This window comes from Rhea americana, unplaced genomic scaffold (assembly GCF_003343005.1).
Source record: "Rhea americana isolate MKP2758 unplaced genomic scaffold, rheAme1 scaffold_71, whole genome shotgun sequence".
Classification (NCBI taxonomy): domain Eukaryota; kingdom Metazoa; phylum Chordata; class Aves; order Rheiformes; family Rheidae; genus Rhea; species Rhea americana.
In genome coordinates this window covers 1718647-1744539 of record NW_028186879.1, presented here as the reverse complement: position 1 = coordinate 1744539, position 25893 = coordinate 1718647, and the positions used below count along the sequence as shown (strand labels likewise).

Sequence of the window (25893 nt, the reverse complement as noted above, 5' to 3'; positions counted from 1 at the left end):
AAAAAAAAAACCCCAAAAACTTCTCCAGCTAATTAATCCTGATTGGGTTAAAGCAATGTAAAGCAGAAATAGTTTTAAAATTCATCTTCATGAAAACAAGTTTTTATTAGAACCGTAAAATCATATGCTAACAGCATACTTGGTTTATGAGCCACTTCAGTTGTCTTATTGAAAGAAAAAATGAACTTAACCTCAAGTACTTCWGAATTTCTGACATTTGTTTGATCTTTGTGAATTGTGAAGCTCCTCTGCATTCAGTGAGGCTCATGATGTTGTAGATCCATGTAAAACTGCTTTAGCCTAACAGACTTACAGACAGAAATATGGATAACTGAAAGGACCCAACAGAAATAAAGAAAAACTAGGGTTCATCTGACCTTTAAAAACAGTAGTAATAAGGGAAAAAACCCTGACAAATGAGGATGAACTTGAACCATGCAGTTAGAGATTAGCACACCCTAATATTGTTTCAAGAATAGCTTTCTAGCTAGGATGTAAAAAGAAAAGTTAAGTACCCAAATATTTCACCTGTTAAATGCTTTCATTCCTCTTCCTTCCTCCCGACCCTCCTCCTCCTTATTACTTTGCATAGCAATCCCCTTAATTGAGACACAGAGCTCCACTCCAGTGAGGCACTAACCATTTTGTTCTGTTGAGATACAGTCTTATAAATGGTGGCTCTTTACTGATTAATAAGTGTGATGTCTAAGTCTGTCTAAAAGCAGTGATTTTTTTTTTGAAATTTTCAAACGGAAAAAGGAACAACTGCACTTTTCAGATATCTTCCAGTGTGTCTCCTACTAATTTAGTCTCAATGTCCACTGTTACTAAAACTGTAGAATAAATGTAGTGAGGGAATTTCCAGAGATTTGTCAAGGAAGAAATGTTTTAGAAGGCACTTATAGAGAAAGAGGAAGAGTAATGAATAGGGTTTTCTTCTAAAGAAAACATGCTTATTCTTCTGATCTGTTCTCTTGCATACTCRTGTTGATGATAAATCCAGTTGTAAGGTCTGTGTAGATAACTTTTGTGCCTGCTAGGGTGAAGGGTGTCTCCTATTTTCCAAACATTGCTGAAGTCTGCATGCTTTTCTTCTCTTGTTTCCAGACTGTGGGAGAGTTAGCCATGGAGTGATATGAGCAGTAACTTTTAGCCAAAACCAGATGTGCAAATGTCTTGCTCCTGGATGGAGAACAGCTGCTTTCTTGATGCAGCCTGTAACCATCCACATGATCCTGATTCCATGGAGTTGAAACAGGCTGTCTTCTAGAATAGCGTTATGTTAAGATACCATTTAGTAAGACCCYGTTACTGCCTTTTTCTGCTGCATTTCTTCATACATTTTATTTATTTTTCATTTTTACATATTATAAAAGTACCAAGAAGCCCTTTCTTCTGAGTAATTGATTTATGACCCTTTTACGGAAGAGGGTGTTCCAAAAGCCCCTTGTCCCACTACAGAATTACCAAAGATTGCAAGTGGGATCTAACGGGTAATCGGCACGTGGTCCTGGCCTTCAAGGCCTCCGGCGTTGTGTTCCCCAGATGACTGCTGCAGTGCTACAGTAGTGTGCGAGATACTAGTATCATGCTTTTGAGATCGAATGTACGCAGGAAAGTAACAAGGCAAATCAGTATTATGGGTTTAAAATGCTTCCTTTTTTTGGGTATTGATAAGAGTTACTGTTTTTAGTTTGAGCTACAGATTGAGCTACRGTAGTAAGCTTTGGATCTCTGTATCTGAAACCATGTTTTAAAAGCCCTTCTCCAAACTGAGAAAGTAGACCTTCAAATAAGTAAAGTCTTTTTCACTATTTTGATGAAGAACGCCTACTTGGATATTTTTAATCCTCAGTCTGTCTAAAAGTTGTCTTGCACTGAATTCTGTATTTTTTTTCCTCCTGTGGATTTCTGAAGTAATCCTCTTCATGCTAGACAGTTTGTTCATTAATTTGCTTGCATGTTGTATCCTTTCTAGGAGTCTTGTTTAGAAAGTTTCAAAACATTATTTTTAAACAAAACTTGGACAGCTATGTATTTTTAACCAGAGATAAGTGTTATGCTTTCTGCTTTTCTGTAATCTTATCCTGTGGAAACTGTCTAGCACTTCCTGTAGTTTAGTCAGTGACTATGAATCAAATGGGGCACTTAGCAGAGGAGTCAGAGATATAGTAGGTAACAAGTGAGAATTTTTTGATTATGACTTTTGTGAGATTCTTTTCCTCATGATGGTTTTGTGGAAAGAAGGAATCTGTTTTAGAAGGAATGTGTATATTCACAATTATATCAAAAATTGACATTGCTTGAGTGTTAATGATGAAATGAGATTTTATTTTCACGGAATCACAGAATGGTTGAGGTTGGAAGGGACCTCTGGAGATCATTTAGTTCAACCCCCTCTGCTCAAGCAGGGTCACCTAGAGCACATTGCACAGGATTGTGTCTGGGGTGTCGCGGGGTGTTGAGTATCTCCAGGGAAGAAGATTCTGCAACCTGTTCCAGTGCTCTGTCATGCTGCATGCATCTGCAATATATTTTTCATTATCATTGTGCATCATAAATATAGAAATGTGGTGGGACAGTTCAGTGTTTCTCTTTTCATTATTTCTGTGTTCTCTGGCTTATCCATGGTCTTTATTTATTATTTTACTTTCCYCTAGAAAAAACAAACAAGAAAAACTCCCAAAGATATAAAGCTGTTTGATATTGGCCGTGTCTTGATGCCTTTCTTTAACCATGTAAGGATTTGGATTAATCCCAGGAATATAAGTTAGGGTGGTTAATCTCATTTCACCACCAAAACTGTGCAAGATTCTCATGCATGCTGCAATTTGTGGCTTTTCCCCATCCCATGTACAGGTCATATGTATTACTGATCTGAGTAAGTGTCTCTTCTGGAGTTCCTTTATTGCAGYGATCCTGTACGTCTAGGATAGCTATTGTATAGTGCAGCACTATAGCTGTGTTCATGTAATTCTTGGAGGTGGTAAACTGAGAAATTTGTAAGTTAACTCTGCTGCCGAGACTATTGTAACAAACAAATATATCCTCGGCATCCTGATAGCGTGCTACTAAGGGTCTGAGTTCTTTATCAGGCTTCTGTCATCTTGTATTAGGTTAATGTTCTGTGATACCTTTTTCGTAGTATTTTTGATACAGACTAATTGTTCTAAAGTAGACTTGCTGTTTCTAGAGTCACAGGTATGATTGGAGAAATCAGAGCTTTGATTCAAATCACTTATGTTAATARGATCATGTCTGACATAATTTTAGTCAGCATTGTAAAGCTGCATTTGGCAGATGCCTTCTTCCTTGCACAGTGCACCTATCCTGGTTTTAGGAAGGGCAGCCTGCTGAGTGTGAGTGACCTAATGTACCTGAGCCTCTTAAAATATTCCTTAACAATTCCTTATGCAAGCATTTAAGTGAGAAAGCCCTTGGTCAACTGGTAAAGCTTGGTAGCAGGCTCATTTGAGGGCAAGGTGATATTTGGGATTGGCGACCACTGCACCAGGGGCTTTCTGGAATTGGGGTGAGGGTGCTGTAACATTAGAGTTGTGCTCTTTTGATGGAGGATAAAGGAAATTTAGGGAGCGTGGTGACAGCTGATAAGGTGGTGTTTAGGACCCTGATCTTTTCCTTTGAGAAGTCTGTGTGTGGTGACTTTAAGAGTTCTTCTAGATGCTTTGACTTTGTTTTAAAATTGTTTAATAAATGTGTCCTTGCAATAGCAGAGAACTTTTTTAACCCCTTTTTGTAAATTTGTATTAACTAAAGCAGGCTCCAAATCGTTTCCTGTCAAGGAATATATAGCTGCAGCCTTTTAAAATATGGCTGTGCCTTTGGTCTGACGAGATCAAACAACTTGTATTCTGGGGATCATCTTTGTGCAAATATTTGCAGAAAGGACTATTGTATTTAAACCTACCACAAGGACTTTGTTTATAGAACAATATACATACATACATANATATATATATATATATATATATATATATATATATATATATATGACTATTCATTTCTAAATTAAAAATAATTACTCTCTTGATTACAGCTCTTTGCTGTAGTATATGTAACGTTTTTATGGATACTTGTCTCAATACTTTTTTTTTTTTTCTCAGAGATTCTTTTCACTTTTCTAGTGGGTTTACTTTGTGGTGTTTAGTAATACTTGATCTGTTGTGAAGTATCACAGTAGGACTCAAACCTGGTATTTTATTATGCTGTACCGTAGGCCATTATTCTGTTTTCTCCTCCCCGTGGTTTTTACRTGGATGAGTGCTACCTTATCTGTGGATTTTTTTTTCAGTTAAAAGCAGGGGAATTAACTTAAAATTACCCCAGCTTTTTGCTTGTGTTCAAAAATGATAATTAAGCTCTAACACAGTATTAATTTCTAGGTAAAAACAGTTTATAATATGTGTACAAATTCTTGCATGTTTTTAGGTTTTTTCTCTTAACTGGCCACTGATCCTGATTTTTTTTTTTTTTTTTTTTAATGCATTTCTTTAGTTTGTTGTTCTATTATTGAGGAGCTAGGTTTAAAATTGTGCATTGATGATTTTGTCTTTCTGTTTGCAGATAAGGCCACCTGAGTTTGCTGGCAAGTTATAGATCAGCTGTCTTCTCACACTTGTGAACAGGAAAGATATTCTCTTTTCGCCCCTTTTTTATGGTAAGTTGTTCAAGGGAGCTTTTACTCTTTTTGAACATACCTTGTCGTTTAGCTCACGTTTATGAATCTATCAGGAATAACTGTGAAAATTGTGGTCAGTCCTTAAACTGAAGACTAAATGATGAAGTTTGGAAACTGTCCAGAGGGTTTTGAGTTAAGATTTGGAAGGAGAATTCTATTTCTCTGAAGTTGAAGATTTGTTGTTTTAGGCTCTGAAACCRATGTCAAAATCTCTGCTAGACTAGGAGACCAGTATCCATTGAAACACTAATCTTATTGTGCAGAAAACAGAAATAAATTTGTTTTACTCCTGGATGTTCATAATATACTGGATTTAAAAACTGCATCTGTTAATTACTTTTGCCCTGTGTAATCTGTACTTTGCTGACATCTCTTCTTAGGGAGAGATTTAAACTAAATCTGCTGAGGTTAAATGTTTGATTGTTTGCTTCAAATCTCTTATCAGTTATACTTTTTACATTTATTGATATTAAATCAGTGATCAGGAAGAAGCTTTGTGTGGGAAAGCAGAGATTTCTAGACGGGGGGAATAACAGGTAGTGTTGGTAGGAGAATGAGAACAACTATGTAGTGCTTCCGTCATCGTGTGACAAAGAATGTGCATCGCCCTAGACGGTGTTAATGTGAGGCTACTGCCAAAGTTCAGACAATTTAATGAAGCATTAGTAAAGTGGGTTGCTTGTTTGTTTTTTTCCACTTCAGAGGAGAAGACTTGTAAGCAGGGGAGAACCTGGAGAGCAGGTTTGCTATTCTTGCTTCTGAGAGGATGAGAAGATTAGAAGTGACATTAGCTACTTGTGGGAGGGACCACTTTTCTCCTGCATTGCACTACGGTGCCTTCACTGACAGTAACAGCCAGCCGTACTTTCAAGCTCTCCAAAATAAGCAAAGTGTGCAGTACTTTAGGATACTGTTGTCTTTCTCTGTGTTTGAGAGCTGACCCTGGCTATGAGCCTTTTGTCGYGCTCTGTCCCCCCAGCTGTATTAGAAATTCACATCTGCTTATTTTGATTTTGAATTCCGATTGTACACTTGATGCTATCTAGTGCAGATCTAGTTGCAAATCAATATATTCCCTGAAAGAAGCTGCAGCTTAGATTAGGGAAAACTCCAAAGAAAGGYGCTCTGAAACTCTTCTATAGGTGTATGTATGTACAATATCAAATAACTTTTTTGTGGGCGTGCTGAAAGTTTATTTTGAGGGATGAAAGCATGAGGAAGCTATCTGGCACGTGAAAAGTCATGTAGGCAACAACTTTGAGGAGAAAAGGGTAGAAGAAAATCCATTTACTCTCTTGCTTGCTCTTTAATTATATTGTGTGTGTGTGTGTGTGTGTGTATAGTTAAATCATAAGATAACTTGATTATAGTCAGATAGCCAGGCTTGAAGTTCACTAGTGAAATAAACACGCTGAGCAGATTGAAGTTCCCTAGGGGAATATATACCTTAGGGTATAAGACCTATGTCTTCTGTGACAACCCTGGGAGCAGCTGACTCTGGGTGTACTTATGGCCCTCGTGAGGTKACTGGGGATCCTCTACCTGTCCTTGTTCCTCTGTTGCTTGCCAATGCCTAGTGTTTGTTGTGATCAACCCTTGATCACGTAGCACTATATTTACTAGYTTTCATCCCTGGTGGGATTGATTGCAAGCAATGATGTACTGAAATACTTTGTTTTGACAAACATCTCAAAAATACAGTCTTGGAGAATGAGCTTTGTTGTAGTATTCCCTTCAAAGAGGTGCTTTAGATGGAAAGGAACAAAAGAACATTAAAAATGAATTGTAGTGAACATAGTAAATTGTAACTTTTAGTTGAACATTTGTCATACATGAATGATCAGTGTTCTAATCTGTCACACAATTTGYAAACTACCTAGTCAGTAAAATGACAAACCTATATTCAAATTAATTGCTATATTCTACAGAAAATAATCTGATTTTAATTTATGCTTTGACACATATCACTTAGTTCATAATTAAATATTTTGATGATTTAATTTTTTTGTTTTGCATATATATTAAGGCATTTTCATTTTAAATCAYGCCATTGTCTTTGTTACTTTGGATTATAATTCTGCCTTGTCTTTTTTTGTTTCTCTGGATATCTTAGTGTGTGTTGGTATATATGAATATAAAATTACTAATTCTTTACTATGCCATCTTATGTATGTCATGTGCACTCACTACTTTTTCTAAACCATACCTACTGTAACCATACAACACTAGACAGCAAATGTCTATCTCAAAGAATGTTACAGAGCATGTAGTCAGGAAAAATATCAGATGTAGGGCTTGGAAAAGCACCYTGATGTTTACCAGCCTGAAATGTCAATGTACTAGACTGGCTGAAAAGCTCCTTTGTCATTGCACATAAGCAGTTTGAAGGAATACAAGTTACAGTGAGTTTGGCTCTACCTGTAGAGTCACATTCACATACTCAGTTAAAACTAAATTTGTGGTTGCTGTGTAGATAAAAATGTTCCAATCTTTAGAAATACTTCTGTCATGAAAGCAAATAAAGCAGTACTTCTGTCATGAAAGCAAATTATATATCTTTAGTCATAATTATGCCAGATTTATTTGTAGATTTTGTTTTTCTGTGTTATGTGACTGTTTAATCATATAACCTGTATCCTTAATGTTTGACTGATCCATGGAACGATTCATTAACTTGCATCCTTGATTTAAAACAAACTTCTTCAAATTTTCTTCTGAGGACTAAGGTTTAGATCTTTCTAGAAGGGGAGAGCAGCTTTTCAAAATTAGACTAAATGTGAAAGAAAGATGAGGCAGGAGAGAGAAACAGGCTTCTACAGAATGGTGGGAGGTTTTTGGACTGTCTAGCCATCCAAAAGCTGAAGAACATTGATTTCATGGGAGTGGGTGGAAGAAGCAGCACAGGGTATCCCAAACAGTGTTCTGTTTTTAAAAAATAAAATAAGCCATATGAGAGAGAGAATATCCCAGAATCCTTGCATTTTACGAGTAGTAAAGTCAAAATGCGGTGGAGCTGTTTTGAGAGAGACGGACTCAAAATTTGATAGAGAAGCCTGGWGTCCGATTCTTGTGTTGTTTGAGAGGTGCATGCGTTTTCCTTGAGTGTCCTTTGTTTCCTGTCTGATTTCCATATTAGAAGAGACCGAATATTTGGGTTCAACTGTTGGCTATATTGGATAAGAACTGTATTCAGTCTGCGTTTAATTTTGATGCTAGGGGTTGAGTGACTTTATAATTTTAAACTGCAGCCTGGTGAAATGGAATTGATGTTAGTACACAGAGAGGAGTAATTTAGTAAATCTGGCATCTGTGCAGTGAGAGATTTAGTGTGTCCATCCTTTTCAAAACAGCAATAGAAATGCATACAGAAATAGTCTTTATTATGACTGTCTGAAGCTATATGGGCAATTCAATGCTACTTTGATACTGCAATTAAACAGTCATTGACCTCTTACGTGGACTTTTTCTGAGATTGTGATTAGCATAGTAGTAATTTCCCTACTGAATTATGCAGTTAGTATGTAGGGATCTGTTTGAAGATGAGGTTTAAGTCTTGGTTTCCTGCAATGATTAACTAAATCAGTCTCTAAATTTAACTGATGTAGTTAAAATTGCTTTTTGAACTGCATGTGGATTAGTCTCTAATGGCTTGATTTTTTTTGCATACATGCAGCATGTAGTCTCTGTAGACTACATTGACGGACTATTCTAAAGTGTAATTTAAAGCAATGTAAGTATTGATTGATTTGTTACATAATTTTGAGGTAATCCTAGATAACTTTATTTAAATAACGTTCCCTGAGAATCAGGGTCAGTGCCTGCATGCCTAATGTTAACTTAGCAGTCCATAAAAACTCTGCTTGCTCGTGCGCAAGCGTTGCTCAGTTTGATGTGATTCTCGAGTAGGCTCCTAGGCAGGGCGCCAGCAAAGCGCGGCGCTGCCTCGTGGAGCCTCGTCACAGCTGTGGCTGCTGCGGTCGTCTTCCTGCGCTGCAGCCAGCGGCCTGGAGCCGCTGTCCTGAAATCTCCTCCTCCTGGCTCATGGGGCCTCTTCCAGTCAATGGGATTTAGGCTAATCGAGCATTTCCCATGGGAAAATCAGGTTACTCTGCGGTGTAGCAGCACTCTTGGGATGGAGGCACTCTCTAGACTTTGAGGCTGAGAAGTCAGGAATGTGTTGGTTGAAGGGGAGGAGGAGGACCTGACTCTGCTGATGAGGGGAGTCCTGGCTTCTGCCCTCTGTTCCTAGGACTGTTCATGCGTTTTTTTTCTCCCCCCCCCCCCCTTTTTTTCATTTTTTTTTCTTAAACTGTTCGAAGGAGAGTGGAAGGCTGAAATTCTCTAATGGGACTGGGAGACATGATGTGTGTAATACATGTTTTACCCATTTGTGAAGGTGGAAATACACTGCTGTTACAAGCAGTGACTGAAAGTGGCTGTTCAGACGTTTGAAACGTGGGCAAGATGAGAGAATAGTTTGGGGGAAGCGAGCAAAGATGCATGATACAGTTAAAAAGTGGTGGTGGTTGTCCATGGCACGATATACGAAAAGAAGAAAAGGGTAGGGAAGGTGCCAATTAGCACGTTGCACTATTTTTGAGAAATTTTTGTTTTAAAAGGCATGCATTTCACTTTTAAGGGGAAGCTATTTCTGCACCTTTAATTACAAATTTTCTTTTAGGGGATTTATATAGTGTCCCAAGCCATAAAGATGAGATTGAGTACTGTTTGCATCCAATGGAGACTTTCTGTTTAGGTCAATTGAATAAAGGAAAGCTGGGATATATCATGTCAGATATGATTGAGCAGAGATTAAATATTTCTGTGCTGTGAGAAGAAAACTGTAAGGTGATATGAAGCTTAGAGTTACAGAAAGGTTAGTATTTTCCATTAATTGCTTTTTTTGGCAAGCCTTATATTGCTATTTAAGTATTAGTTATGTTTATTAAAAAWTAATACAGTATAAAATATTAACATATAATTTATAAAAGTTTATCTCACTGCTTGCAGTATTGAGTACTGAAGACATACCTAATTTTCAGGTGTTTTGTACTGTAATGCCCAAATCTGCATCAGCTCCTAAGTACAGAGCAATAAAACTTCTGTTGTTGCAAATCAAATTGAAATGATTGAACATCTTAAATGAGAGCATTTTCTGTAAAATGAAGAAGTGGGTAACTATCATGGGAAGACTGTTTTGAAGCACAAGTTTATAGCAAGTACACATCAGAATTCACTGTCTTCCTTTGTTTTTATTTCTTACAAAGAGTGGTGGTTTAAGAAAAACAAAAATGTCCTAGACATCAACATTGTAGGATTTGATTTCTTTATTTTTTTTCAGTGTATCAGCATGTTTGGCTTCAGAATAATCTACTTGCTGGTGTTAAGAATGAACACTTGTTAATAGGAAAATTCCTGTTTAAAACAATTAAATGTCAGATCAGTATCAAAAATATTTTGGTCTAATATGGAAAATATTTTGAAGTAAATTCATGGCAAACTGGAATTAACCACAGTGGATCTGGAGCATGGAAAGATAATCAGACAGTTTTCTTGGGGATCACTSTTTGAAATTAATTTTAAACTGCTTTTTTTTAATTAAGTTCTCAAGAGCTTGCGGTGATTTTTAAGATCTAGATGGTTGCTCTTTTCTTTTTAACTTCAGGAGCAATGTGTAAAATTAAAACGTGTTTCATTGAAATTCATTGCAGTCAGATGAATGCAATGCAATATTCTTGTGGATAAAAGATTAACTTGTAAAACTTCCTCTTCTTTTTTTCCTGTGCAGTTTGTGTTATATTTATAGGATTAAGCAGATACTCTTAAACTCTGTTGATGTGGTTGTGGTTGCAAAGCTGCTTTATGTAGCAGCTTCAGCTATACATTAAAACACTTTAAAAATAGATATTAATGAGTCCTTTAAAAAAAGGATTAATTTAACGTTGAAAAGCTTCCCAGGCAACTGCTTGAACTGAAGTCTGCCAGTACTCAGCTGGATTCATATGCCCAGACTTTGGAGAGAGGCTGCATAAGAACGTGGTATTTGAACAAGGTATTTTAGCCTAGATGGTTTAAAGGGAGTTCGAAGTAGGTAGGGGAGGGGATAGAAAAGAGAAAGAAAGGAACAACTACCTATGTAATAATTTAGAGTCAGTCTATGATTAGTAAACATTTCTAATAAAAATTAGTCATATACGATGCACTGAACAAGGTTTTGAACCAACTGGACCTCGCAGGCAAACTTTGGAGTACAAAAATACTTTAAAAAAAAAAAAAAAAAAAAAAAAAAGAGAGAGAGAGAGCAGGAGAAAGGGAAGATAGGGAGAATCATTAGTTACACCTTTGCCTTCAGATAATATCTGGGGCACCAGACAGCAACTTTGAAGCAGTAACGAGACATGACATTGCCAACGGTGAGGCGTGCAGAGCAGGGTCCCAGCTGGTAAACTGCCGGCAGAGCGAAGAAGCTCTAGGGCACAGCAGCAGCCTCTCTTGTATCGGACACCGGAGGAGGAGCACGCAGAAAGAAGGCAGTAGTTGTAGAAGGGAAGGAGAAGAGAAAGTGCTGTCAGCAGTGCTTCTGTAAAGGAGGAAAGATTGGACTACTACTTTAAAACGCGTATGTTCAGGCGTTAGTATAAAGCTGGTTGGCTTCTTACTTCTCAGGTGTTCAGTAACTGAATTTAGATAGATGGGCATTTCCATCTGAAAGTACAGAATATGAAAGATGTGAYCAGTTCAACATTTAATAGATCCATACACTATTTTATGATGTTTACAGTTAAAATAATGGGAAACAAGTTATGCTTAGAAATAAATGTAAAATGTTCTGCTCTCTATAAATTGTAAGGATTAAGACTTGAGAAATGTATCTCAAAGCATATAGGAAGTGGGTTCCCTTGCATTTTTTGGTGTGGCTTRTCACTGATTTGGTCTTTTTCATTTGAAAAGGAAAAAAAAAGACCTTCTTGGGATGTGATGCTGCCTTTCATCTTGTCAGTGACATGTTGTTTCTGAGGAGCAGAGCACTGCAGTTTCTGCTATTTCTCTCTTCCTCTTCTTTCAGAGTRCTGTATATTTCTAAAAATAATTTTTAATACTTTATGCTGTTTTAATTAACTAAAATTAATCTTAAATGTTTGTATATGCTGCTTTTTCCTTTTGAAAGGAAACTACAAAACCTAATGTGTACCAACTTAGCATTCACCAAAAGTATCAATTTTATAAAAAAGGATTGAAATAATGCAATCAGAAATCACTTAGGTGGCTAACAAGGCAAATACAATTTGTAATGCATGCATGAGAAGTGCCATGTAATATAGTGCTTGAACCATGACAGATTTCTTTGAGCCTGAGTAATACATAYATATGAAATTTCTTTGTTTTGTTTTATGAGCTTGCTAGGCCTTTTCTGAGTTTACCGGGGCTTCCCGGTGATTTTGGGGAGGATGACAAAGAAAACTGCCATGACCATGAACTGCTTTTAGCATAGTTTTGTGTTCTTATCAATAAAATGGGCTAGACCTAAAGCCTCTTTTTGTGACTGATGCTCTTTCTTGTGGAAAGCAGCTGTTAATCTCCTAGGCCAATGTGTCTTTCAAATCTGGTTGCCTCATTTTAAGTAATTTCTTTTGCTTAGCTAGCTGGTCACCCACACAACTAAAGGTTATGTCTGGCTATTTGAATGCCTCTAGTTTGTTTCAGYGCGAAGTGAGATGTTAGCTTGAATCACCATTATTCTTCCTTTGCATTGAAGCAGATTGAATGCTTTTGCTATCACTTACATGGTCTCAGTTATAAGGTCAGCAATTCCTTAATAAGCTTTGAATTCTGTCCTCAGGATTATATTTCTGCTTATTTACAACTTCAGTCCTGAAAGTACTTCAGCCAGGGCCAATAGCTATAATAGCAGAAATGCTGAAACAGGGAATAGGGAAAAGAGTCCATTTAATTGCATCAGGAAGTGGTTGACTTACAGCTGAGTTAAAAAGTGCAACTTTGTGGAGCCAGTCCTAAGGCAGTAGCTGGGTTTTGCTTCCAAGAAGGAAACATAACTCATATTGTGGTGGAAGCATTTGTTGCTAGGTRTTGGTGTGATCTAGGTCCAATTTCTGGTCCTTCCACAGGCTTTGTGAACCTTTAAGTATGATTACAAGAGTTTTGTGCCTCTCGACTATAAAATTAAGATGTTACTTTCCTTTGTCAAGTTCAGCGGGTAAATTTGATGCCTAGGTGTACAGGCATTGTAGTAACTCAGGTGCTCTCCAGCCCTACTCTAATAGGTGTTCTGACGCTGTTTTGCAGTTGTAACCCTGTTAGGCTTAGGCAAGCCACTGCGGCTTCAGTGTTTTCACTGGCCATGTTGCCAAGGTCGGTGCCAACCAGTGGAGAAGATGATATCTTAGCTATATATTCTTCCCCAAGTATTTACTTGCTGAGTGCACTAAAGGAAAAGAGCAAATAGATGAAGCTGCAACTCTTGTGCGTAGAGCAGAGTGTCTTTATTCCCTCCCTTCCTGTGGAGCCTTGATCTATGCGTTTTGGAGGAAGCCAYGATGCAGAGGTAGTTTGTGACAGGTGCCTTTGTGCCTTTGAAAAGACTGGGTTTTCAACCAGTGTTTGTCCCTATCCTCTACTTTGTCCCCAAAATACCAAAACAAACTAAAACCCTACTTTCTGGACTTTTATGTGCTGAATTAAAACATACTAAGGCCTTTTAGGGTGCATTGCACTATTACCTTAGTTTGGCTCGAGTGTATGTTTCTGATGTAAATCTCCTAATTGTCAAGTATGTGAACTGTCTYCTGTTTCGATGAATTTAAAACCAAGTGGTGCTTGGCCAGCATAGCTGATGGTGTTCGGCCTCTAATAGACATTCAGTTCATGAGGCCAGACTGGGGCTAGTTTGGAATAAATTCTTCTCTCATCTTCCAAAAAATGTGCGTAATAGTGATACAGAATCATCAGCACCAGCTATTTTGCTCTACAAGTCTGTCTGCTCTCATTGTACCACAGAATTTGCTAATGTAGTTTTAGCCTTAATTACTGTTTTGCTAATTCCTTTTGAAGCCTGAGAACATCCCTGGTGGTCCAGAAGTGGAAAACCACTGATGGATGGTGATGTTTTCTTTCTTGTGGAGTCCATCTAATTAGTTCAGTTCTGCTTTTATTCGATTTTCTACTGTTCTCTTTTCCTTCTAACTTACCTGCACTTGGCATTGACTTAAAGAACAGAATTATAGAGATAGCTGTAAATCAATATGAATCTTCCAACTCCTCAGTATTAGGTTCTGAAATGTCATACTCTAAAAAGTGATGTTTACATTTTCAAAACTGATTTTTTTTTAAAGAAGAGAAGACTTTACCCATGYATCTAAGAATGTTCTGCAAAGTATGTTTAAATTCAGTTATTTGAAATACCAGAAGAAAGTTGACTTTTAAAAATTTTCAGTGTTATCATTGGTAAGCTATGCATCTCCAATAATCTCAGCCAAGATTTGATGATCTTAGCTAGAAAATGTTGCTTAAGCCTCTTTTTAGTGATTGATTATATAGAGTGGAAAATTTTTTTCTTCTCTTTTTTTCCTTGAAGCTGGTTTCTGGAACACTTCTCCCCTGYCAGCTCTATGGAGAGCTGTTGATACAGTGCCAGATTTCCTGGAACAAAGCTTTTCGGGCTTCAMGTTTTGAAAAGGGATTTTTAGAGAAGACTAACTGCTGTATTCAGTCCGAGACTTACTGTGGTTTTATAGAAGYTTATTTGTCTCATAATGGGAGTTACTGTCTGTGTAATGATGAAGTCTCTTAAATGCTGCAAGTAAGGCACTGTAAGACAATACTATGCTATCAAAACATGTTACTTTTACTAATGCTTGACATTCAGTCTAAGTTTTATTTTCAAAAACTTCTGACACAAGGATTGTACATTGGGCAAAACTTTGACATCTGAATTTGAGATGCTAGTAAAAGGGAGAATCTATGACAAAACAAACYGGAAATACCAGGGGAAGGTAATGTTTTATATTTGGTGAGATGTGGCTGCTTTCAGTCTTATGTGCTTCATATATTAATAAAATAATAAACAATACTTCAAATGTTTTCAAAGTTTTTTTTTGTTTTTTATTGCAGTTTTATTTCTTGTGGTTTTCTTTTCCTGCTGAAAGATATGAATGAGTATCTGTGCTTGTAACTTAAGTTAGTGAAGGAGGTCAAAGCTAGTGGGATGAGGCTGCCGCARCTCTCTGTCCCCAGATCCAACCAGTAGCAAGGCTGAGAATGTTTTCCCAGTAGGTACCCCCCACGCACAAATACAACATACATATACACTGCTGGCCACACAGATCAATATGGATGGACACTCAGCACTTGCACAAACACCACCAATAGCCTCATCCTCTTCACCTCTCTGGCTGATCSGGAGGAAGGTCCATTAGTGGGACATACGTATATATGTACAATATTGATCCATCCAGCAGTTGGGCTTAAACACTCAGTTCAACCAGTAGCTGACCTGGCATCCGTAGTCTCTCTCATTGCTGACACTTGGACCTATAAGCCCCCTGATGCCTGCAGCCCTGTTTCTGTATGGGTGCTCCAGCAGCTGGCCTTGGATGTGGATGTGCGTCCATGCCATAGCTGGTCCTGGATCCTCACTCTTCAAGGTCTCTCACCTTTAGAGGCATATATGCGCTAGCGCGTCTTAGTAGAGGCCCAGACCCCCTGGTCTCCCTAGCCCTTGACTGGACTGCCTGGTSTCTCTGGTAACCAGCTCCCCTGGGGTCTCACCTTGAGTGACACACGCACACGTGCCTCATTCCCAAGTCACCTCACCTGCCTGCTGGCTAGTCTGGCTTGATGTTTGCTTGTGATCACAGCAACTGGAGCAAGTAAGGGTGTGCAAGGGAGCCTGATACCACAGACACATGAGCCTGTGGTCTGACTCTAGTTGCTGACCCTTAGACCTCCATGCATATGCACCTGCGTGCAGAAAATAGTGTCCCTCACCTAGGAACATAGTTAGAAAGGAATTTAATAAGGAGACGGGGCAGACTGTGTGCTGGTCAGGCACACGTCCTTTTTATGCCTCTAGTTTCCTGTGTTTGTTCCTCCCCAGATCACTTAGATCCTTACCTTTCTCTGCATTTGGTTCCTTTCCTACACATCCCATGGCAACTCTTGTGCAATCGCTACAGACTGTTCCCCAGCATCCCGCACACCTAGACGGTACCTCTGCCTCTGTGCATGGTGCCTTGGAGTGTTGCTTCATTGATTCATTGTACTGGTTGTYGCACCTGGCCCAGGGGGTGATACTCACCTAGGACACTCTTGAGAGGCCACCAGACAGAGCACCTGTTGCTTTGAGTGGGTGATTCGGGTTCCCCATGTGCCTCTGCACTTGCAGGGATGAGCCCCTGCTGGGCTGTGCGCTCTCCTGGGCTGAGCTGGGCTGGGAGCAGCGGGGGCAGGTGCTGTTCGGGTTCCCCCACGTGCTGGTGTCTCGCTCTGCTCCTTTGTGCTTGTGGACGTGGGTTTCTGCCATGTAACTGAACAACATAACTTTGAAAAAYGTCTTGAGTACTGATGAGGTGAGGAAAGGAACCTTATCCAATTTGACTTCTGTTGGACCCTGTGTGGTGTTTGCTCATAATTTAATTCTAGGGGCGCATGAAGCTTGTGTACTTCTGATAACTGATGTTCTGCCATGTCATCTGTAACTGTAGCCATTTTAATTGAGTTGATATAATTTCCGTCTTGAATGATCTGATATGTGGACAATTTTGAGAGAAGTTTGTCTCTATTCTCTGCTGCTTGGATACTGACTTGGCCTAGTTTAGCTTCCTTTTTTTCCTAATTTCTTAATAGATATGGACTTCACAGAATTGTACTGAAACTGCTTACAAACTGGAAATGGGCTTGAGTCATGAAGACCATTAATAGACTTTTTAATATTCAGCTTATTTCACCAGTTCTGCTGTGCAGAACTGGTTGCAGGTTGTTTTGTGAGTTTTGCAAGCACTTTATCATGCTACCTACAAATTATGTTAAATTGGGAAATAATCAAAGTTTATGCTACACTTATTTTGTGTAACAAAAATACAGAATGACTGCATAATTCGTTTGCTGCAAAAAATGGCTACTTTTAGCTGTACTTTAAATGTAAATTTATTTTTTATTATTTATTAAATTTTAAAAATATAAMTGTAAAGCTATACATTCTTAGAATGAGAATGCAAAAATAAATAGTCCTACTGTTTATTTCAGTATCTTCAACYGTGTAAGGATATTTTAAATATTTTGAAAAACTGATCTAGATCGTTATCAGGTCACTTCTTTTCTTCTGCTACTTTTAGCTAGTTTCTGCCAAATTTGTAGGTGAGAAGAGGAGAGGACAAATTGGGAAGAGGAGGAGAGAGGATTGAAAATTCACAAACACAGGCTTTTTTACCAGAGAAAGCCAACCACCCAAAAGAGGAGGTATTAATGTTGCAGGAATTTCATTTTRTATGCAACCATTAAACATGTTAAAATTTTAAATTTCTATTTTGTGTGTGTGTGTGAAGATGAATGGTTTCTGTGATTATCTTGAAGATGGTAGCCAGATGTAAGAGAGAGGGGGTGGCCTGGTGGAGAGCAGGTAGGTGCAGCATTAGTGCTTTAGTTACCAAACATGGCAAATACATATAGGAAAGATCTATTAAAAAGTATCCTGACTCCAGGATACTTTGCTGACTCAAGTACCAGGCCTTGGTCACGTGGCACCTCGTGGGCTGCTGCAGGACGTTAGTCACCAGAAGATGGACTTCACGGGAACAGATGGCATGCTTGGCTCAGGCTGACAGTAGTCGGGAAGCTTTGTGATGGTTCATTTAGACTCAGCTGTTAATACTTGGGTCCAAACAGAAAATATTTTGTTCATTTTCTCCTTAAAATGCAGGCAAAATATCTGTGTGTTTTCCCATGTGGGCTAACTCCATCTTCTGGCTTTCTAAAATATAAGGAAAATAAAATTTTGACATAAGCTTCATAAACCGGAGACTCAGGGAGATCCTGTGTTCAGTGCTGTAATTCATTGGGGATGGGGGAAGCTTCAACTTGAAGCATTTCAGGGGTGTCGATTTATTTTGGCTTCAGTTAAATCTTTACAGGCTGTCTGTGTGCTGGGGACGTGTGCCAGGGAGTTTATGCCTCTGTCACAAAGAACCTAGCTGTTCAGGCGGGCATTAAAGTTGCTCGACTGCAAGGTATTTTATGGATAGTGATGTACTGTGGTAGCCCAACCAAGGCTAATCTGACAAAGTATCATTASAGTTGTTTCCCAGTGGGAAAGTCTGTCCTGGTGAAAAGAATGAGGACACTTGAACTGAGAGTCCAGGAGGCACATTAGGAGTTTGGGGAGACAAAGATTAATGTTGGGTTGTCTTGAAAGAAAATGTTTTTCTTTAAGGATTTGACTTAGACTATTGCTCTCTTCCGTCATTCCTGAAGGTTTTTTTTATATATATATATATATATATATATAAATATGTTTATGCATGCACATGCACATATACGTGAGTATGTATATGTGTGTATATATAATATAGGATTTTTGTTGTTGTTGTTATGGAGAACTATAAGAAAACGCTTACCATGACGCTTTGGATATTAGAGTAATTGCTGAAGGAAATAAAGAGTTTAAGAACACAGCATTTTTTCTTTTTTWAAAAAAATAGTGTTCTGAAGGATTTTAACTGAATAAATATTAGATGACAAAAGAAACAGGGAACACTGCGCTCTGCCACAAAATTGATATTATTGGACACAAAGGGGATCCTTCATCACTTGCTCACTTTTCCCTCAATTCAAGGTTAATTGGAGTTCCAAGAAACAAATTACTGAATTTGCTTCTGTTTTAGCTTAAGGGTCATTCGAGGATTTGAACTGCGTGTTCTTACTGCAGGCTGGATCCTGAAGGCCTTAACAATTGGCAGTTGTCACATGGGCTGTGACCCAGACAGATATTTCAAGCACTTTAAATCCAGTAAGGCTCTGTTAAATGGGATCAATGTAAGTCAGCAAGGAGTAACTGCAATTTACATTTTTTTAAAATAATTAGGGATTTTAGTTTCTGATAAACTTATTGTTTGTGAAGGAGGAAAACTGTTGTAAATACATTCTAAATAGTCTCTAAAAGCTACTGTCTATGTTACTGTAGTTTAAACATTAAGAAAAGGTATTTATAGTTGYGGACTTCTAATACTCTCTGTCACAGAAGTTGTATCATCAAATTGTCTAGTGTAGCATAAAACATGCATTATACAGTAAGGATGTTACTTATTTTCTTGTATTACATTGCATTGCAAATTATTGCATTTCTGTAATGTAGATAAAAAGTTAACTTTTCATAATTTGAACTAAACTACTAGAAGAATATACATGAGAGTGCTTGCTTTGAATCTGTTTTGGATGCTTAAGATGTCTATTATAACAGTCTCTTAAATTGGAAAAAGATAAGCCACTCTGTATGCGCTCTTAATTTTAATCATCAGATTAATGAGCTGGGAATTTGTGTGTTTGTAATGATGCTTTTGGGACTGTAGTCTTGTCGGGTCCTGGGATAGGCAGGTGGTGCCTGGACTCTATCTGAACAAGAAAGGAACTTCCTCTAGGTGGAAAATATCCCGGTATGGTTGACTGCTAATTAAATAATAGTATTAGTTTCTCTCTCTCTCTCTCTTTTTCTTTTTTCTTTTTTTTTTTTTTTTTTCCCTTGGTCCATTTTTAAATGTGCTGCCCTATTGTGCTAAGAGCAACAGCATATGCTAGAGAGGTACTGGGTAAGTGGGAATCATCAGTGTGAGTAAACTGCAAGATGTCTGAACCATACCTTACTTAAAGGCTAGATCCATCTTAGCTGTTTCATGGGAATACTTCTCCTGGTTGCTGGGGCAAGAAGGACRGGGTATAGTCGCTTCTCCAAAAATCTAGGCTGCTGTGTTTGACAGTGGAGYGTGAACTGTGCGGCTGTATCTGCAGTTTACTCCAGTGTGATGAGATCCAAGCCCTGATGACCTGAAAACAATTTTGACCTGTTAGTGACTATTTCTGACCTAATTAGCTTGGCTTTATAATTAGCTCTCCTGTGCTTTATGATTTTAGTTTTTCTGACCTCTTCCAGCTTATACCCGTCACTGAATGTTACCCCTCTAGAATTAACAGAATACCGTATAAAGGTTAAAATAAAATCAGATTTTACAAGATGCTATTTTTTAAATCAGTGTTCTTTTCAGTACTTCTGAATTTTCATGTACGTAATCATTGATTAGTCAAAGTTGGAAGAGAACTGAATAACTTTAATTCAGCAGCAGTATGGTTCACCCATGTAAAGATGATACAAAAGGGGGTAGATTATCAATCTAAGTCTTTTTTCCTGTGTTGTAGGGCAAAGCACTTGTGCTGCTTAAYGCAGTCTGCAGCTCCTTCTCCTTATTCTGGCTGGGTGCTCCCTTTGAAGACATGGTATTTTTGAAGGGTCAATGTTATTTGAGATGTCAACTGTATGTGATAATAGGGAATTTATCTTTGCATTTATTTCCTTCAACTCTGTGCTTAAAAACCCCAAAAAGCTGTCACTATTTTTTTTGCAGAGGCACAAAGAAGGTATTTTGAGCTACTATACAAAACTGCTAGGATAGAATTCGAACACCCTCCAAGAAATGCATAGTGTGTATCTTGTCAGTAAAGACAAACAGAAATAAAACCAAAGGAAAACAAATGGTGGCTCAGTTCAGTTCTGTTTGTGTGAGTGAAGAAACAATAATAAATTCTTGGAATATAATAAAGATTTTGAGAAAGGTCATAGGAAAGAGAACTRTTTTCAGCACAGTGTAAGTACTTGCTTGTTGAAACACTCCATTTTTAAGATAGCAAAAACTAAACAAGTGCTGTTATGTTACTTGAGAAAACATTTTTTCTTTCTCTTGTGTTCTCATAACATTTATACTTTATTGGATGCTAGCATGGTACTGTTAGGTTGGTATAGTAGAACTGATCGCGGCCCTAAAGGGCGCCTGCGCTGTAACGCGTGAGGGCAGTCTGGCGGATGCTCGGAGCAGCGCGGAGCGCGCCCGCTCGCCCGTGCCGCCGTCCCCTCTCGCAGCGGGCCGAGCGGCCGTCGCGGAAGGGCCGGGTTAGCGCGGGAGCGCTTAACTCGCCCCCCTCTGTGCGGGAGAGAGCTGCCGCGCGCGCCGCCGTCGTGGGCGCCTCTCCGTAGTGGCAGGGGAAGAAGAGAAGAGAAATCTCGTYCTGTGTAGAGCAATTAACAAGTTCAGTGGTGGTCGATCTGCGTTTGAGCCCGTGCAGGCGCGGTTTGACWTTTTTTCCCCCTCTAGCATACTACGGTGAAGTGACGGGCAGCCCGTCGCCCTTCAGCACTTGGTCGCGTAACATACTGTTCTGTTAAATCAGGTTTGAACTTACCTGTTTATTTAGGCTCCGCATCTATAGCATTTTTCTGGAGGTTTTCGGTGCACGCTCTTGGTGTCCTGTGTCACAGGTTTATTTTTTGCCCTGATTTTACCAGCGAGAAATATGCCAGGTGTAGAAGCCACATATCTTAATTGGTTTGATTTCTTTAGTACCTTCAAGTCTTTTTTTCTTTTGACAGAAGGAATTTGACTTAATGAATAAGAGGTCCATCAGAGACGGGACAGCTTATGATCTAGTCGTGTGTGAAGGTGTCCTGGATCATCTGTTTTCTGATGCAGGATGAGAAGAAAGGGGTGGGTGGAACGGGTGCTGGCAGAGTGGTTGCGTTCAGTGCAGCAAGCTAGTGTGCAATTTGTGAAGCTATATTAAATTTCAGGTAAGCATTTTTTTTGTTTCCCYGGAATAGACATTTTAGTAACGTTGAGTGTAACAAGAAAGATTAAAATGCGTGCAGAAAGAACAGATTGTAGTATTTTAAAAAGTTTTAACAACTGCCTTCAGTGGGACTACAGGATGTTTCTTCAGTTGTTTTTTTTTCTTTTTATGAACAGACTGTTAGGCATAGGAATCTGACATTAGATTCAGGGACGCCACTAGAAAATTAGAGATTTAAAGCCCCAAACTGCTATTGTAGGTGAGAACGTGAATCAGAAGGAGGTGACGTAGCTGAACAAATACCTCTGATAGCTTTCAGAAGAAAGATAAGCATGCAAGAAAAGGAAAGGTTCAAACTAGCTGAGGGATATTTACAGGTTTTCTGGGGAAAGTTGGTCCCTGCAGAAAAGAAAAGAATGATGAAATTAAGGTCTCTGAAATGGTTGCTGTATTAAATTTGTAAAAATAACTGTACTTCAACTTGAAGAAATAATGTGTTTATATTTTTCTGTATTTTCACAGGCATAATAAAGCATCTTTAGAAAGATTTAAGAATAATCCCAAGTAATTTACCAGCAAAGTATTTTGTGTGGGGGTCAGAGTGACAAAATTGCATATATAAATACATAAATTGTAAAAATCATTAATGTGGACAATGAGAAAACTTAAAACAGAAATAGTGATTTTCCATAAATATGTTCTAGTGGAGTCTGAGAAGAACTGAAATGGTGGTTGCATTTCTACAGTTCTTTTGCATGTAGTGCATTTGTGCAGAAACGGAGGTAAACAGTGCGCTAGCCCCAGTTTGCACTAGTGACTATATGGTTCCTTACTTAACAGAGAGCAAGAAATAACTTCTTTTCTTCCTTTAGTAGTGGTGAAGTAATTTAATTGAAGGAGATTTGTATTACCCTTTTTCTGGAGGATTAATCTTTATCATAATCTTTGTGTGCACTTCATAATACATGATTTTTATCTCCTTGGAAACTGCTGGGGGAAACATTTTGTGATGGAGAAAAGTTGGTATTAGGATTATAGTTCTGGAATATTCAGTTTCTATTGGGAAGGAAATCCAAACTTAAAGCAATATCATCCCTCTCAACCTTGTTCATTGAGGCATGTTTAGTTACTGGGGAACTGTAAACACAAGCAATGAAGTGGAAGTTGATGAGCCTTTTGATGCTGTTACAAAATGGGAATGATTTAAGTGTATTTTTGAACCACAGTCAACAGGTAATGCAAAAATGAAGTTTTAGAACAAAGGCAGAAAAAATACTATCCAACACACAAGAGAGAAAATAAGGCAGATTTCTAACTTGTCTTTGAAGTTGTTGCTAGTGTTTTGAAACCTCTTTTGTCTCATAACTTTTACTTTCATGAAAGGAAAAACTGTCTAATAAAGTTCAGGTTAAATCATCCTTAGGGCTTTTGTTTTCTGCATAAGTGAATGCCATCTTTTTGCACGCCTTTAGAATTAATGTTAGTATGAAATCATCATGGGAACTAAGTTTATTTAACTAATTACATAAAGTGTTCAGCACTGTGGAGACCCATTTACTCTTCTCTCCCCAGACTTTTTAATAAGAGGATATTTCTGAATTAATGTGTTCACTTTTATTAATGGTTTTATGAAGCTTTTGTGTTGTTGACCTACAGTGTTAGTAGGAGTAGCTACTAACTTAAATTTGTTATTAAACTTTTTATGGGGTTTTTGGAGATGCAGAGGGTTGGCTAGGGAGACATGAGCCCATAAGACATACTTATGTTGCAGAGAAAACCTCAGCCACCACCCCCTCCACTGTTCTTTTTTCTCTTGTGCATTACTTAATGTCTTGATTTCCTTCATAATATCACTGTACCGTAAAATCTACATGGAAAAGCTCAAGTGAAACAAAACCCCAGCCAAATTAAAAAAAAAAGTCTTAAGTTTACAAACTTTCAGAAATAGTTTATCGCAATAGAATTTAACATAAGATTCTATTAAAGAAACAAAATTGCTTTAGGATATCGGTGCCAATTTCACGAAGACTAATAGTCAGATTGATATGACATGAAACGAAGTTCAGAAATGGTGGGATGAATGCTAAGGAAAAAAAGTTTTCATTCCAGCCTAGATTGTCATACCTTTTCTTTTCAGGCAGATTTGTTACTCAGTAGGAAGATCTGTGGAAATGCTGTCAATAAAGGGTTGGTTAGATACTAATATTTACCTATTCTTTTGAGACAAGCATTTTTTAGGCATTTCTCTGGATAAGTACTGTCTTGTTGAAAGATGTGGCTTGCTGGGGATAAGAAAAAATTCTGGTTGTTCTTGATTTTTACTTACCTGTTAGAAACAGAATTGTGTTAGATGTTGTACATATATTTGGCAAAGGCCTGCTCTTGTTTCAAAAAATTAATATAAAAATCTGAGGGAGTTTCATTAAAAATAGATGAAATACAAGAAAACAGTATACTAATTAATACAATAAGCTGCAGTTCAGAAATAAATACCCTGTTTTTCCTTAAACTATAAATTGATATCTCTAATAAAAGTTTAGTAATGAACCTTAGTGAAACAATGTATTATTTTATTTTAATATTTTTTCCATAATAAAACGAGAGAATAATTGTATGCTTGTTAGAATGATGAACAACTAGAAGACACTATCAAAATAAGACAACTCCAGATAATCTTTTATATGCTTTTTAGATGCTTTCAGGAGTGGTATACACTAATTGGATGTTAAATATTTTATGTTCTTCTGCAGTAGTGAAATTGTGCTTTAAACTTGGCTTAGAATGAGACCAGTTTTAAAAAGTTTTATAAATACAGATGTATGACATTATACAGATCATGAACTTAAAATAATGATTTCCAGATTCTATGCTAGTTCAAGTTTATTTCCTTTTAACTTTTTCTGTGTTGAGATAGAAGTAGATGACATTCACAGATGATCATAAATAGGAAAGATTCCCAAACATCAGATTCCTAATCATCATCTAAGACAAAGAAAAAATGCAAAGGGACGTGTGTAAAGGGTCATATATGCCTTTTCCTCCCTTGAGCTAAGACGACCGTGGTGTCTGCCGTCCACGTACCCTCTTCTTTGTACCCTGTAGTGAAGGAGGAAGAAGGCCCTTTGGAGAAGGGGAAGATTTGAGTTGATGATGACTCCAAAAAAAAAAAAAAAAAAAAAAAAAAAAAAAAAAAAAAAACACATCTGTGAAATCGGTGTTATGGGTCTTTCTGTCTTCTTGCTTTACCTTTGCCTTCTCTTCCTGTTTGCTGCATACATATACGTTGGATGTGGGATAGGAAAATGGGCAATAATACCAAACTGAGTGTGGTTCAGAGATGAAAAAAATAGGGTGTGGATGTGAGTGTTGAGACATCAAGTATGGGAAAATTTAACTGTCTGCAAAAATTTGAAAGAGTGAAATACCCCAGGTAAAGAGAGAATATCGTTAGTTGGAGGTAGTGTAATTTGATTTTGGGACGAGGGAGTAACATTTCTTCATCTTTATAGAGAATGGATGGATGGGGATGGAATTCCCTTCTAGATTCAGACATCTGCATTTGGGAAAACACATAAGGGTGCTTGCACATGATCTAAGTATTTGAGCTTCTCTTACTGTTCATACAGAGGTAGTCAATATAGTTTTTGTTACTCTCTGGGCTTCTACTAAGCTCTCATGAGGGACACCAAACTCATGTTTGTGTAGTCACATAAATTTAGCATGGAATCCCATCCAGTACATCACTTCTGACAAGTCATATATTTAACCTCTCTCTTGTTTTTCTTCTCCATGAAAAGAGGATTATGATAGTTACCCTTTTTTATAGAGGTCTTTGAGATTCATCAATAAAAAACTCTAAAACTTCCTGAAAATAATCATTCTTAGAGTATATACAGTGAGAATTTAGGATTAATGTGTGGAAAACTCTGGTTTGTGGTCAATCTGTTTAGCTTTGGTATATTCTGCTAGGGGATATACAGACAAAACTTCCTCTTGAGGGTTTAAAAAAAGAGACTGAACAAAATCTTTGAGCAAATGTCATAAGGAAACATTCACAGTAGAGGGGCTATATCATGAATTGGAATTTATTTTGTAGTATTAATGAGTGTGTAAAGAACTCTAATGTTACAAAAATGGTGGAATTTAGCTATAGAAATGTTTATCTAGAGAAGCGTTTTTAGTGTAAATCATAGGGCATTTGGGGGGAAGGGAAAGGGCAAAAGGCTGATTTTAGGAACAGCTGCTGATCAGAGTTTTTACAGTTGTTCAAATACTTGAAAATCCTTGAAAACTCAGCTTGTCTCTTTTAATAGCCATGGTCTACTGATTTTTAGAAAAGTTGCGCATTGCGT

The 25893-nt window shown here is 37.8% G+C and overlaps 1 protein-coding gene across 3 annotated transcripts in view; it reads left to right on the top strand.

The window, feature by feature from the left end:
- The window catches only part of WASF3 (WASP family member 3), a 66638-nt gene that overhangs the window by 10065 nt on the left and 30680 nt on the right, over nucleotides 1-25893 (top strand). For all 3 annotated transcript variants that reach the window (XM_085321768.1, XM_085321766.1, XM_085321767.1), the window contains exon 2: nucleotides 4585-4678. The gene's annotated coding sequence lies outside the window, so the exon portion shown is untranslated. The remainder of the gene's footprint in view (nucleotides 1-4584; nucleotides 4679-25893) is intronic.